Here is a 13,459-nt window from a genome sequence, read left to right as displayed (position 1 = left end):
TTCATACCCAAAAGGAAGCAGGGACTCATACAGATATACTTGTACATTAATGTTAATAGGAGCATTATTCACAATAGCCAAAAGGTGGAAGTACTCCAAGTGTACATAAATGGGTGAATGGCATGATGGCTAATTTTATGTGGGAATGAGAAATAAGGTAACCAGTTATTTGATTAAATATTATTCTGGGTGTGACTGAAAGGATGTTTCTGGATGGGATTAACATTTGAATGGGTAGATTTAGTAAAGCAGATTCCTTCCCCAATTTGTGTGGGCCTCATCCAACTGGATGAAAGTGTATATAGGGCAACAACGCTGAGTAAAGGAGAAGTCACTCTCTCTGCCTATATCTTCAAGCCAGGAAATCAGTCTTCCGCCTTCAGATTTAGACTGAAACTCACACCATTAGTTCTTCTGACTTGAACTTTACTATCAGCCCTCCTGGGTCTCCAGCTTGCTGATTACAGAACTTGAGTCTTCTCAGACTCCATAATTATGTGAGTCAACTCTTTGTAATAAATCTTTCCTTAAAGAAGAAAGACATTCTTACACAAAACTGATATACCTTGAAGATATTTTGCAAAGTGAAATAAGATGACACAGAAGGACAAATATTATATGATTGCACATTTATGAGATTGCTAAAGTCATCAAACTTATAGAGACAGAAAGTAGAATGGTGGTTGCTAAGGGCTGGGCAGAGAGGAGAATAGGGAGTCATTATTTAATGGGTATAGGGTTTCAGTTTTGCAAGGTGCAAAGAGTTCAGGAGATGGATGGTGGTGATGACTGTACAACAATGTGAATGCTTTATGCTACTGAATTATATATTTAACAACAGTTAAAATGATGTTTTACATTATGTCTATTTCACCACCATAAAGAAAGTACCATTTGGCATCTTTATTTTTAAAAACTGTATTAGCTAAATGAGTATTTAAAACATTACTGGAATTCTACTTCTCACTATAACAGAATAAGAGGAACCAAATTATTTTCACTTTCCTTTAACAACTGGAAAGCAGGAAGACACATGTAAAAGAACAGCTCTCAAAGGTTGGACAACAGGCAGCCAGAGCTGAAAGAAAAAGAAATAAATGACATAAACCCCTTGATGCCCTAGCTTACTGCATGGAGACAGTTTAACGCCCAGCAGGAAGGAAGAACCCAAACAAAGAATGAAGATCCTGCTGAGGTGATGAGACAGAGATCAGAATTTGAATAATCCAAGGTGGCTGGATTTGGAAGCAGAGAAGGACAGCAGAGAAAACTGTTTAGAAAGAGAGACTACTGGGCAGAATTTCAGACGGATTCACTCATGTCTTTGACTATTTATCCATGCATACAGGAGGAAAAAAAATTACCCAAGGACAGGGAAAGCAGTAGGCTGAACAATTCCTGAAGTATACACAAGGCTGCAAATATGTATGCCCATCAATCAGAACAGAAAGACCCTATAATAAATGAACCACCAGACGGAGTTCTCAGTAGGATATTACCTTAGTAGAAGGCTGAATTAGTCCTAGAGAAAGGAGACTCTAAAACTGCCATATCAAAGACTAAAAAACAAGCCTCAAAGAAAAAAAAAGATACAAACAATATAAATATCTGTCAGAACAAAGCCCAACATTCTTTAAAAGAAAAACAAAAAGCAGCCAGGTGCGGTTGCTCATGCCTGTAATCCCAGCACTTTGGGAGGCCAAGGCGGGCAGATTGCCTGAGCTCAGGAGTTTGAGACCAGCCTGAGCAACACGGTGAAACCCCATCTCCACTAAAATATTAAAAATTAGTCAGGCGTGGCAGCATGTGCCAGAAGTCCCAGCTACTTGGGAGACTGAGGCAGGAGACTTGCTTGAAGCTGGGAGGAGGATGTTGCGGTGAGGCAAGATCATGCCACTGCACTGCAGCCTAGGCAACAGAGCGAGACTCTATCTCTAAAAGAAAGAATACCAAAAAGCAAAGCAAAACAAAAATTAAGCACCAACTTATTCTCTAAAGGAATAGAACAAAATCCAGCACCCAATAACGTATAATTTACATTATCTGGCATCTATGAAAAATTATAAGGCATGTAAAAAGGTGAAAATTATGATCCATAAGCATGAAGAAAATCAATCAATAAGCCAAGAAATGATACTGGAATTAGCAGGAAAGACATCTATTTCAATGTGATCTGTATGTAAAAAAAAAAAAAAAAAAAAAGTTTAATCATTAATATATCAAAGTGAGAATTGGAAGAACTTTAAGTTTCTATATATAAAAAAAATTCTATCTAAAATTTAAAATAGACTGTTAAATATTCACAGCAAATATAATTATAGAAGATGAGATCAATGAACTTTTAAATCTAACAGCAGAATTATCCAAAATGAGGCAGAGAAAAATAATAGTTTAAAAATGAAGAAAATCATTGACCAATGTAACAATGTCAAATTGTCTAATGTATTTTAAGTAGGTTTCAAGATGAAATCAATGTTGGGAAGTAACATAGTTCCGATGTTTGTCCCCTCCAAATCTCATGTTGAAATGTGACCTCCAATGTTGGAGGTAGCCCTAGTGGAAGGTGTTTGGGTCATGGGGGCAGACCCCTCATAAATAGCCTGTAATTCCAGCAACTCAGGAGGCTACGGCAGGAGAATCACTTGAACCCGGGAGGCAGAGGTTTCAGTGAGCTGAGATCGCATCACTGCACTCCAGCCTGGGTGACAGAGTAAGGCCCCATCTCACAAAAAATAAATAAATAAAAGATAAAATCTTAGAAGCAGACAGAGAAAAAAGAAACAAAGATAACAGAAGACTTTTTTGGAGCTATGCAAACAAGAAGACAATGGTGCAACATATTTCAACTAAACAAAAAAAAGTTCATCAACCTGAAATTCTATGCCAACCAAAAGCATCTCAAATAGAAGAAATTAAGATTTTTTTTCAGACACAGAAAAGCTGAAAGAATTTATTGCCAACAAGCCAGCACAACACAAAATGATAAGAAAGTTCTTTGGGCTGAGGTAAATGATACTAGACAGAAATATGTATCCACATACAGAAATAATATGTACTTCAAAAGAAAATTATATGACTAAATAAAATCATTTATTTCTCATTGTTAAATCTCTTTAATAGGTAACAGTAAAACAGAGGATATCCCTACAGACCGTGCAGCAATTAAAAGAACAAGAAGGGAATAATAGCAACAACCCTATATACATAAATTATATAAATTAGATGAAATGATATGAGACCTTAAAAACTACAAACTACTAAAACTCACCCTATATAAAATAAACAATATAAACAGTCTTATGACTATTAAAGAAAATAAATTTGTAATTAAAATCTTCCAAACAAATTTTTCAGGACAAGAAAGTTTCACTGGACAAAACATTTAAAAATAAATTAGTACCAATTCTACACAATATATTCCAGTAAATAAAACAGAAGTGAATATTTCCTATATCATGTTAAAAGATCAGTATTACCCTGATAACAATTCTAGACAAAGACAGTACAAAAAAAGAGCGCCACAGTTCAATATCTCTAATGAACCTGTACACAAAAATCTTTAACAAAATATTAGCAATTCAAAACCAGCAATATATAAAAACAAATATACATCAGAACTAAATAGGGTTTATGACAGAATAGTTCACTATTCAAAAACTTGACATGTAATCCACTATTTCAACAGCCTACAGAAGAAAAACAATACATGACCCTATCAATTGATGCAAAAAAAAAAAAAGCGTTTGACAAAATTCAACACTCACTCATGATTAAAACCTCTCAGCAAGCATTGAATAAAAGGGACTTCTTTAACTTAAGAGCATTTACCAAAAAACTTACAACTAACATAACACTTAATAGTGAAAGACAATCATTTTCCCCCAAGGTTGAAAACAAGAAAGAATATCCATCCTTACTATCCTTGTTCAACATAGTACTGAAAGTCCTAGTCAACGCAGGCCACAGAGAAATAAAAGGCAAACAGATTGGATAGAAACATTATCCAATTTGCAAATGGCATGACCCTCTGCAAAGAAGATCCTGAGGAATCCACGAAAAAAACTTAGAACAAACATACAAGTTCAGGAAGATCACAGTATATAATATCAACATATAAAACTTAATTGTATTTTCATAAACCATCAATTATAATGTGAAACTGAAATTATAAACATAACACCATTTACAATCATCCCCCAAAATTAAAATACTTATATGTAAATCAAATAACACACTTATAGGACTTACTGCTGAAAATTACAAAGTGCTAATGAAAGAAATCAAGGAAGATTTAAATACATATATCAGGTGCATGGATTAAAAGACTCAGTACGGTAGATACCAATTCTCCCCAAATTTATCGAAAAGTTTAAAGACAATTCCTATCAAAAATACAGTAAAATTTTTGCAGATACAGACAAGTATATTCTAAAATGTATATATAAAGGCAAATGACCTAGTATAGCTAAACAATTTTCTAAAAGAATAAAGGAGGAGGAATCACTCTGTTCAATGTTAACTTACTATACAGTTACTGTAATTAAGAGAGTATGATATTAGTAAACACATAGATCTGGGAAACAAAATAAAGAACTCAAAACAACTGCCCAAATATGCCCAATTCATGGTTGACACGTGTGAAAAAACAAAGATGAAAAGACAGACTTCTTCACAAATGTTGCTAGTATAAGAGGACATCAAAATGATAAAAATGAACCTCAACCTGTATCTCACACCTTACATGACATTTAATTCAAAATGAGGGGGAGGTGCTTTAACATGGCTGCCTAGACGTATTTGGTACTCATCTCATCTACAAAGAGGAGCCAAAATGCAAGTAGGTAATCACACTTCAAACAGATCATCAAAGAGGGAATACTCTAATTTAATAGAAAAGTGACAGGAAACACCCAAAGCAAGGAAGAAAAGGGAAAGGAGGCAGCCTGCTTAGCTGAAATCAGCTGGGAGCCTGGAGAGGCTCCCCACTGTGGGAAAAGGGTAAGTGAAAGACCATCTGAAAGACGAGCAGCCTAAATTGCTACCACAGACTCCTGCAATCCTAGACATGCAAGAGTTCCTCAAACCCCATGGGCCCTGAGAATAAAGTAGAAAGATTACTGAATACTGTGCAATGCCATGGTTCTAGAGAAGGAGCTATGCTGAGCCACACACAACTCCTGAGTCCCACTCTAGTATAGGGCTATCGTGCAGCCACTGCCGCCCCTATTTGAGCATTCCACTGCAGAACCTAGAAATAACCCCACCCCTGCCCACCAGAGCCAAGGTCTACATGTACCACAGGTGGAGGAAGAGGACAGGTCCACGTGGCCTGGCACACCCCCTAGCAAAAGCCTAAGCATGCCATCCAGGGGCCAGGGGATTTCCAAGCACCAGTCCACCACCACTGTCACCTAAGCACTCCTCCAGGAAGCCTCAGAATGGGCCCATCCAACTGCTGCTACAAACACAGTGGTAAACTTCACACATGTCACCTGTAGGCCTGGGTACTGCCCTGCCTAGCCTGTCACAGCTACCACCAACACAATCATGAACTACTTGGAACTCAAAGGTTAGTCTTACCACTGCTACTAACATACCCACTGTTCAGAGACCCGAGAACTCATCCACTGGCCTGACCCACTGGTGCCACTATAGGCACACAAATAAGCCACCTAGAATACCCAACACCAATGCCAGCATACACCTCCCTGGAACCTAAAGATAGATACACTGTGCCTGTGCTACCAACACTACAGCCCACAAAATAGCCTACCTGGTACCCTGTCACCAGCCTCCACTAACAACTGTACTCTAAGCCACTGATACCACTAATGTGGTTTATAGCTGAAGAAATCATACAGAGATAACATGACTGCACACACTCAGAATCAAAGCCAAAGTACCCTAATCAACCAACACCATAGATACATTTTAAGGAAAAAATCATCCATTATGATAGCAAATTCAAAAAACTGGAACAATTGATTGTCACACAAGATACCCATATATCAGTGTAAAGATATAAGAAACATAAAAAAAAATGACATTTCCAAAGAAGCACAATAACTCTCCAGCAACAGAATCCAATCAAAGAGAAATTTAGAAATTCCCAGAAAAAGAATTTAAGTATTCATTTTAAAGAAGCTTAGTAAGATACAAGGAAATACAAAAAAAGCAATAAAAAGAAATCAGAAAAATAATTCAGGATATGAATGAAAAATTTACCAAAAAGATAGATATAAAAAAAGAACCAATCAGAAATCTTGGAACTGGTGACGTCACTGAATGAAAGACAAAATGCATTCAAAAGTTTCAATAATAAGCTTGATCAAGCAGAACAATGAATTTCAGAACACAGTAACAGGTCTTTTAAAATAGCACAATCAGACAAAAATAAAGAAAAACAATAAGCAAGGGCTATGTGACGTATGGAACACCATAAAGCTATAAAATACTTGAATTTGTGGTGTCCGAGAAGGCAAAGAGAAAACAAAAGGGTTAGAAACCCTATTTAATAAATTAATAACACTTTCAACATCTAGAAAGAGATTTAGTCATCCAGATACAAGCAGCACAGAAATCCCAAAATAAAATGTAAAAATATCTTCTCCATCACATATCAGAGTCAAACTGTCAGAAGTCAAAGAAAGAACTCTAAAACAGCACAAGGACAGTATCCAGTCACTTAGAAGGTAACTTCTATCAGACGAATAGCACATTTCTCAATAGAATTTTATAAGCCAAGGCAAAATGGGATAATATATTCAAAGTGCTGAGAGAGAAAATTGCCAGCCAAGGACGCTATACCCAGAAAAGTTTTCCTTCATAAGTGAAGAAGAAATGAAGTCCTTCCCAGACAAGCAAAAACAGAGAATTAATCACCACTAGACCAGATGTAAGAGAACTGCTTAAGGAAGTCCTAAACCTGGAAGCAAAGGGAAGATATCTAGCATCACATAAAAGCACAAAAGTATAAAACTCACTGTTAGAGGAAACACACAAATTAGGAAAAGAAAGAACTCAAATGTTACCACTATAGAAAACAACCAAAATACAGTGATAAATAATAAGAGAAAGAAAAAAATAGCAAAGGCTATTAATGCAGTAAGAACCAATAAATAAAATGATAGAAATAAGCCCTCATGTATCAATAATAACCTTAGATACAAATGAATTAAACTTTCAATAAAAGACATAGATTTGGTCAGGCATGGTGGCTCACGCCTGTAAGCCCAGCACTTTGGAAGCTGAAGCGGGCGGATCACGAGGTCAGGAGTTTGAGACCATCCTGGCCAATATGGTGAAACCCCATCTCTATTAAAAATACAAAAACAATAGCTGGGTGTGGTAGCGTATACCTGTAGTCCCAGATACTTGGGAGGCTGAGGCAGGAGAATTGCTTGAACCCAGGAGGCGGAGACTGCAGTGAGCCAAGAATGGCACCACTGCACTACAGCCTGGGTGACCGTGGGAGAGAAAAAAAAAAAAAAAGACATAGTTTGCTGAATGGATCTTAAAACATGGCCCAACTATTTGCTGACTACAAAACACAACTTACCTGTGCAGACACATATAAACTGAAAGTAAAGGGATGGAGAAAGACATTCTAGCTGGGCACAGTGGCTCGCACCTGTAATCTCAGCACTCTGCAGGCCTGAGGCAGGCAGATCACTTGAGCTCAGGAGTTTGTGACCAGGCTGGCCAACATGGTGAAACCCCACCTCTACAAAAAATACACAAATTAGTCGAGCATGGTGGCACGAGCCTGTAGTCTCAGCTACTCAGGAGGCTGAGGTGGGAGGAGTGCTCAAGCCCAGGAGGTGGATTTTGCAGTGAGCTGTGATTGTGCCACTGCACTCCAGCCTGAGTGATACGGTGAGACTCTGTCTCCAAAGAAAAAAAAAAAGACATTCCATGCAAACGAAAACTAAAAGTAAGCAGGAGTAGCTATACATATAACAGCTAAAGCAGAATTTAAGTCAAAAACAGTTTTAAAAAAAGACAAAGAAGGTCATTATATAATGATAAAAGAATCAATTCAGCAAGAGAATATAACAATTCTAAGCAAATATACACTCAACACTGGAGTATCCAGACATATAAAGCAAATATCAGATATAAAAGGAAAGATAGATTCCAATAAAATAATAGTTAGGGACTTTAACACTCCACTCTCAGCATTAGACAGATCATCTAGCCAGAATATTACCAAAGGAAGATTTAAACTATACATTAGATCAAATGGACCAAACAGACATTTATAGAACATTTCATCTAAGAGCTGCAGAGTACATATTTTCTTCTTATCAGCACATGAAACATTCTCCAGTATAGACCATATGTTAGGTCACAAGACAAGGCTCAACAAATTTTGAAAAAAAAAAAAAAAAAAAAAGTGTATCATGAATGGAATCAATAAAGAGAAGAACTTGAGAAAATGTACAAATACGTGGAAACTAAACACGCTTCTGAATGAGCACTGAGTCAAGGAAGAAATTATGAAAAAATAAAGAACTATCTCAAAGCAAATGAAAATCAAACACAACATACCAAAACCTATGCAAAACAGAAAAAGCAAGGCTAAAAGGAAATGATATAGTGATAAATGACTACATCAAAAAAGTAGAATGATTTCAAATATTCTAAGGATGCATCTCAATGAACAAGAGAACAACAAACCAAATTCCAAATTAGAAGGAATAAAAAGAGCAGAATTATGTGAAATACAGGTTAAAAAAAATCCACAAAATAAAAGGTAACTTTTTCGAAAAGATAAACAAATTAATAAACAGCTGGCCAGACTAAGCACGCTGCACAGACACACACACACACACACACACACACACACACCCAGAAGACAGAGATAAAATCAGTAATGATGGCCGGGCGTGGTGGCTCACGCCTATAATCCCAACACTTTGGGAGGGCAAAACGGGTGGATCACTGCAGAGGTTGCAATGAGCCAAGATCACATCATTGCACTCCGGCCTGGACAACAGAGTGAGACCCTATCTCAAAAAAAAAAATATATAGATATAGATATAGATATAGATCCATATATCTATCTATATATCTATAGATATATAGATACATAGATACTCGTAATGATAAAGAAATCATTAAAACTACCACAGTAATACAAAAGGTCATAACAGACCATCATGAACCACTATACAAGCTGGAAAACTTAGAGGAAGTAAATAAATTCCTGGACAAATACAATCTACCAAGATTGAATCAAAAAGAAATTTAAAAAAAAGTGAATGGACCAGTTGTAATTAGAACAAATAGTAATAAAAAGTCTCCCAAAAAAGAAAACTCCGGGACTGTATGGCTTTGCTACCGAACTCTACCAAACGTTCAAAGAAAAACTAACACAATTTATCCTCAAACTATTCCAAAAAATATGAAGAGGAGGGAATTCTCCCTAACTCATTTTACAAGGCTAGAATTACCTTGATATCAAAATCAGACAAGATCGCAACAAAAAAAAGAAAACTTAGGACCAATATTCCTGACAAACATAGATGCAAAATTCCTCAACAAAACATTCAACAGCATATCAAAAAGACAATACATCATAATCAAGTAGGACTTACCTAGAAATGCAAGGATAGTTCAACACATGCAAATCAATCAGTGTGATACAGCACATCAATGGAATGAAAAACAAAAATCATATTATCATCTCAGTAGATGCAGTAAAAGCATTTGATAAAATTCAACAACCCTGCCTGATAAAACACTCAACAAACTAGGCATTGAAAAAACATACCTCAACATGATAAAGGTCATATGTGACAAACTCACAACAAACATCACAGTGAACAGAGAAAAGTTAAAAGCTTTTCCTCTAAAAACTGGAACAAGACAAGGACACCCACTTTCATCGCTCCTCAGCATAGTACAGAATGTCCTTTTCAGAAAAATCAGTCAAGAGAAGAAAATAAAAACACGTCCAAATTGGAAAAGAAGTCAAATCGTCCCTTTGCAGATGATGTAATCTTGTATCTAGAAAAACCTAAAGGCTCCACCAAAAAACTCATAGATCTTATAAATTCAATAGAGTTATGGTATATAAAATAAACACAGAAAAATCAGTAGTGTTTCTATATTCCAATAACAAATGAGCTGAGAAAGTAATCAAAAAGGTAAACTCGTTTACAATAGCTATAAGAAAAATACCTAGGAATAAATTAAACCAAAGAGATGAAAGACCTCTACAAGGAAAACTATAAAGCATTAATAAAACAAACTGAAGAGGACAGAAATGGAAAGGCATTCCATGCTCATAGATTGGAGGAATTAAATGACCACACTGCCCAAAGCAAATCTACAGATTCGATGCAATCCCTATTAAAATACCAGTGACATTCCTCACAAAAACAGAAAAAAAAAAACCCACTAAATTCATATGGAAACAAAAAAGAGCTCAAATAGCCAAAGCAATCTGAGCAAAAGGAACAAAGCTGGAGGTATCATGCTAAAAATAAAAGATATATAAGGCCAAGTGCAGTGGCTCATGCCTGTAATCCCAGCACTTTGGGAGGCTGAGGTGGGGGGATCATTTGAGGTCAGGAGTTCAAGACCAACCAGCATGGCCAACATGAGTGAAATCCCATAAAAAAAAAAAAAAAAAAAATTAGCTGGGTGTGGTGGTGGGCACCTGTAATCTCAGCTACTCAGGAGGCTGAGGCTGTAGAATCGCTTGAACCCAGGAGGCGGAGGTTGCAGTGAGTCGAGATCGAGTCATTGCACTCCAGCATGAGCAACAATACTGAAACTCCATCTCAAAATAAATAAATGAATAAATGAATGAATGAATGAATGAATGACATGTAGACTAATGGAACAGAACAGAAAATAGAGAATCCATAAATAAATTCACATATTTACAGTCAACTGATTTTCAACAAAGGCACCAAGAATATACACTGGGGAAAGAACACCCTCTTCAATAAATGATTTTGGAAAAACTAAATATCTATACACAGGAGAATGAAACTGGAGCCCCAGTACTCATCATCTACCAAAATCAACTCAAGATGGACTGAAGACTTAAATGTAAGACCTGAAATGACAAAGCTACTACAATCAAACATAGGGGGAACACTTTAGGACACTGGTCTAGGCAAAGATTTTTACGGTTAAAGCCTTTTGAGAAAACAAAAACAAAAAACAGACAAATGGGACTACACTAAACTAAACAGCTCTTTCTCTTGCAAAGAAAACAATCAACAGAATGAAGAGACAAACTATTTAATGCGGGAAAGTATTTATAAACTATTCATCCAACAAAGTACTAATAATCCAGAATACACATGGAAATCAAACAATTCAATGGTAAAAAACAAAAAATAAGCCCATTAAAAAGTGGGCAAAGGACATAAACATTTATAAAAAGAAGGCATACAAATGGCCAATAGGTATGTTTAAAAATGTTCAATTTCACTAATCTTCAGGGAAATGCAAATTAAAACCACAATTAGATATCTTCTTACTCGGGTTAGAATGGCTATGAGTAAAAAGACAAAAAAATAAAAGAAGCTGATGAGGCTGTAGAGAAAACAGAATTCTTATACACTGTTGTTAAGAATGCAAATTTGCACAACCTTCATGGAAAACAGTATGGATACTTCTCAAAATACTACAAATGGAACTACCATATAAGACAGTATTTGTACTACTGGGAATTTATTCATAGAAAAGGAATCAGTATATCTAAAGAATAATTGCATTGCATGTTTATTGCAGCATTATCCACAATAGCAAAGATAAGGAATCGACCTAAGTGTCTATTAATGGGTGAATGGATAAAGAAAATGTAATATAATATGCACAATGAAATATTATTTGACCATAAGAAAATGTGGTATATATACAGAAAGGAGTATCATGCATACATAAGAAAGAATAAAATTATGTCATTTGTAGAAACATGGATGGAACTGGAAGTTATTGTGTTAAGTGAAATAAGTTAGGTACAGAAAGACACACAGTGCATGTTCTCACTCATGTGAGAGCTAAAAAAGTTGATCTCATAGAGGCAGAGAGTAGAATGATGGCTATCAGAGAAGTGTGCACAGGAGGAAACAATAAAGAGAGTTTGTTTAATGGCTAGAAACATACAGTTAGAGAGAAGGTGTAAGTTCTAATGTTCAATAGTATGCAGGGTGATTAGGGTTAACAACAAAGTATTATATATTTCAAGACAGCTAAAAGTGAGGAGTTAAAAAGTTCCCAACACATAGAAATCATGAACACTGGGGGAAATGGATAATGAAAATATCCTAACCTGATCATTACACATTCTATGCAAATAACATAATATCACACATATCCCATAAATATGTACAAATGTATACCAATAAAACAAAAAGAGAATGAAAATACAATCCAAAGACTGGGAATGTTTACTGATCACATATCTTAAAAAGAAGTTATATCCAGAATATATGAAGAGCTTTTAAAACTCAACAATAAGAACACACAAAAAAAGGGCAAAATTCTAGACTTTACCAAGAAAGATGTATATATGGCATATAATTCACCATTGGGAAAATGCAAATTAAAGCCACACAGAAACAGAAACCTGTGACAATGAAAAAAAAAGTTAATAAACCTGTCAATATTAATTGTTGATATAGATGCCAAACTAAGAGAACTCTCATACATTATTGGTGGTAATGAAAAATAATACAGGTATTTTGAAAAGTGGTTTTCTAGTTCTTACGAAGTTAGTGTAGACATACCATATTACCCAGCAGTCCTCCACCTAGGTATCAACCCAGTACAAATGAAAATAAATATCCACATAAAAACCTGTTGATGAATGTTTTTAAAGGCTATTCATAATCCGCCAACCCTGGAAACAATACAAATGTCTAACATTTGGCAAATGAGTAAGTAAAATATTGTTTATTAATTCAATCAAATAAAATTCAGCAATTAAACAGAACCTATTAATATATGTTTAAAATTAACTGAAAATAGATCATTAATTCAATTGTGAAACAAAACTTTTGGAAGAATGCATAGGAGAAAACCTTCATCAACTAGGGCTAGGAAAAAGAGTTCTCTGACATGACACTAAAAGCACAGTTTATAAAAGAAAAAAATTGATGAGCAGGACTTCGTCATACTTAAAAAACATTTGCCCTACGAAAAATCTGTTAAGAGGATAAAAGACAAGCTACAGACTGGGAGAAAATACACACAAAGAATATATCCAATAGAGACTTGTATCTAAAAATATAAAGAACTATCAAAGCTCAATAGTTTTAAAAAATCCATTTAGAAAATGGGCAAAAGATATGAATAGGTATTTTACCACAGGCAAGGTATAGATGGCAAATAAGCACATGAAAAGATGTATAGTTGATGAGGATCCAAGATGGCCGTTTAGGAACAGCTCAGGATCGCAGCTCCCAGTGAAAGCGCAGAGGGTGAGTGGACGCCG

The 13,459-nt window shown here is 35.7% G+C and overlaps 1 protein-coding gene across 9 annotated transcripts in view; it reads right to left on the bottom strand.

Annotated features, from left to right (window-relative positions):
- Window positions 1-13,459, bottom strand: part of FAM172A (family with sequence similarity 172 member A) — a 508,558-nt gene that overhangs the window by 444,141 nt on the left and 50,958 nt on the right. Inside the window, exon 1 of one of the 9 annotated variants that reach the window (XM_017514014.2) lies at window positions 7,631-7,654. The exons of 7 other annotated variants lie outside the window; for them this stretch is intronic. The gene's annotated coding sequence lies outside the window, so the exon portion shown is untranslated. Of the gene's footprint in view, window positions 1-7,558; window positions 7,592-7,630; window positions 7,655-13,459 lie in introns of those variants that run through there. One more of the 9 variants, XM_037733287.1, reaches the window with a different exon arrangement.

The sequence above is a fragment of the Cebus imitator genome, unplaced genomic scaffold (assembly GCF_001604975.1).
Source record: "Cebus imitator isolate Cc_AM_T3 unplaced genomic scaffold, Cebus_imitator-1.0 Scaffold511, whole genome shotgun sequence".
NCBI lineage: Eukaryota > Metazoa > Chordata > Mammalia > Primates > Cebidae > Cebus > Cebus imitator.
This window is presented reverse-complemented; position numbering and strand designations above follow the sequence as displayed.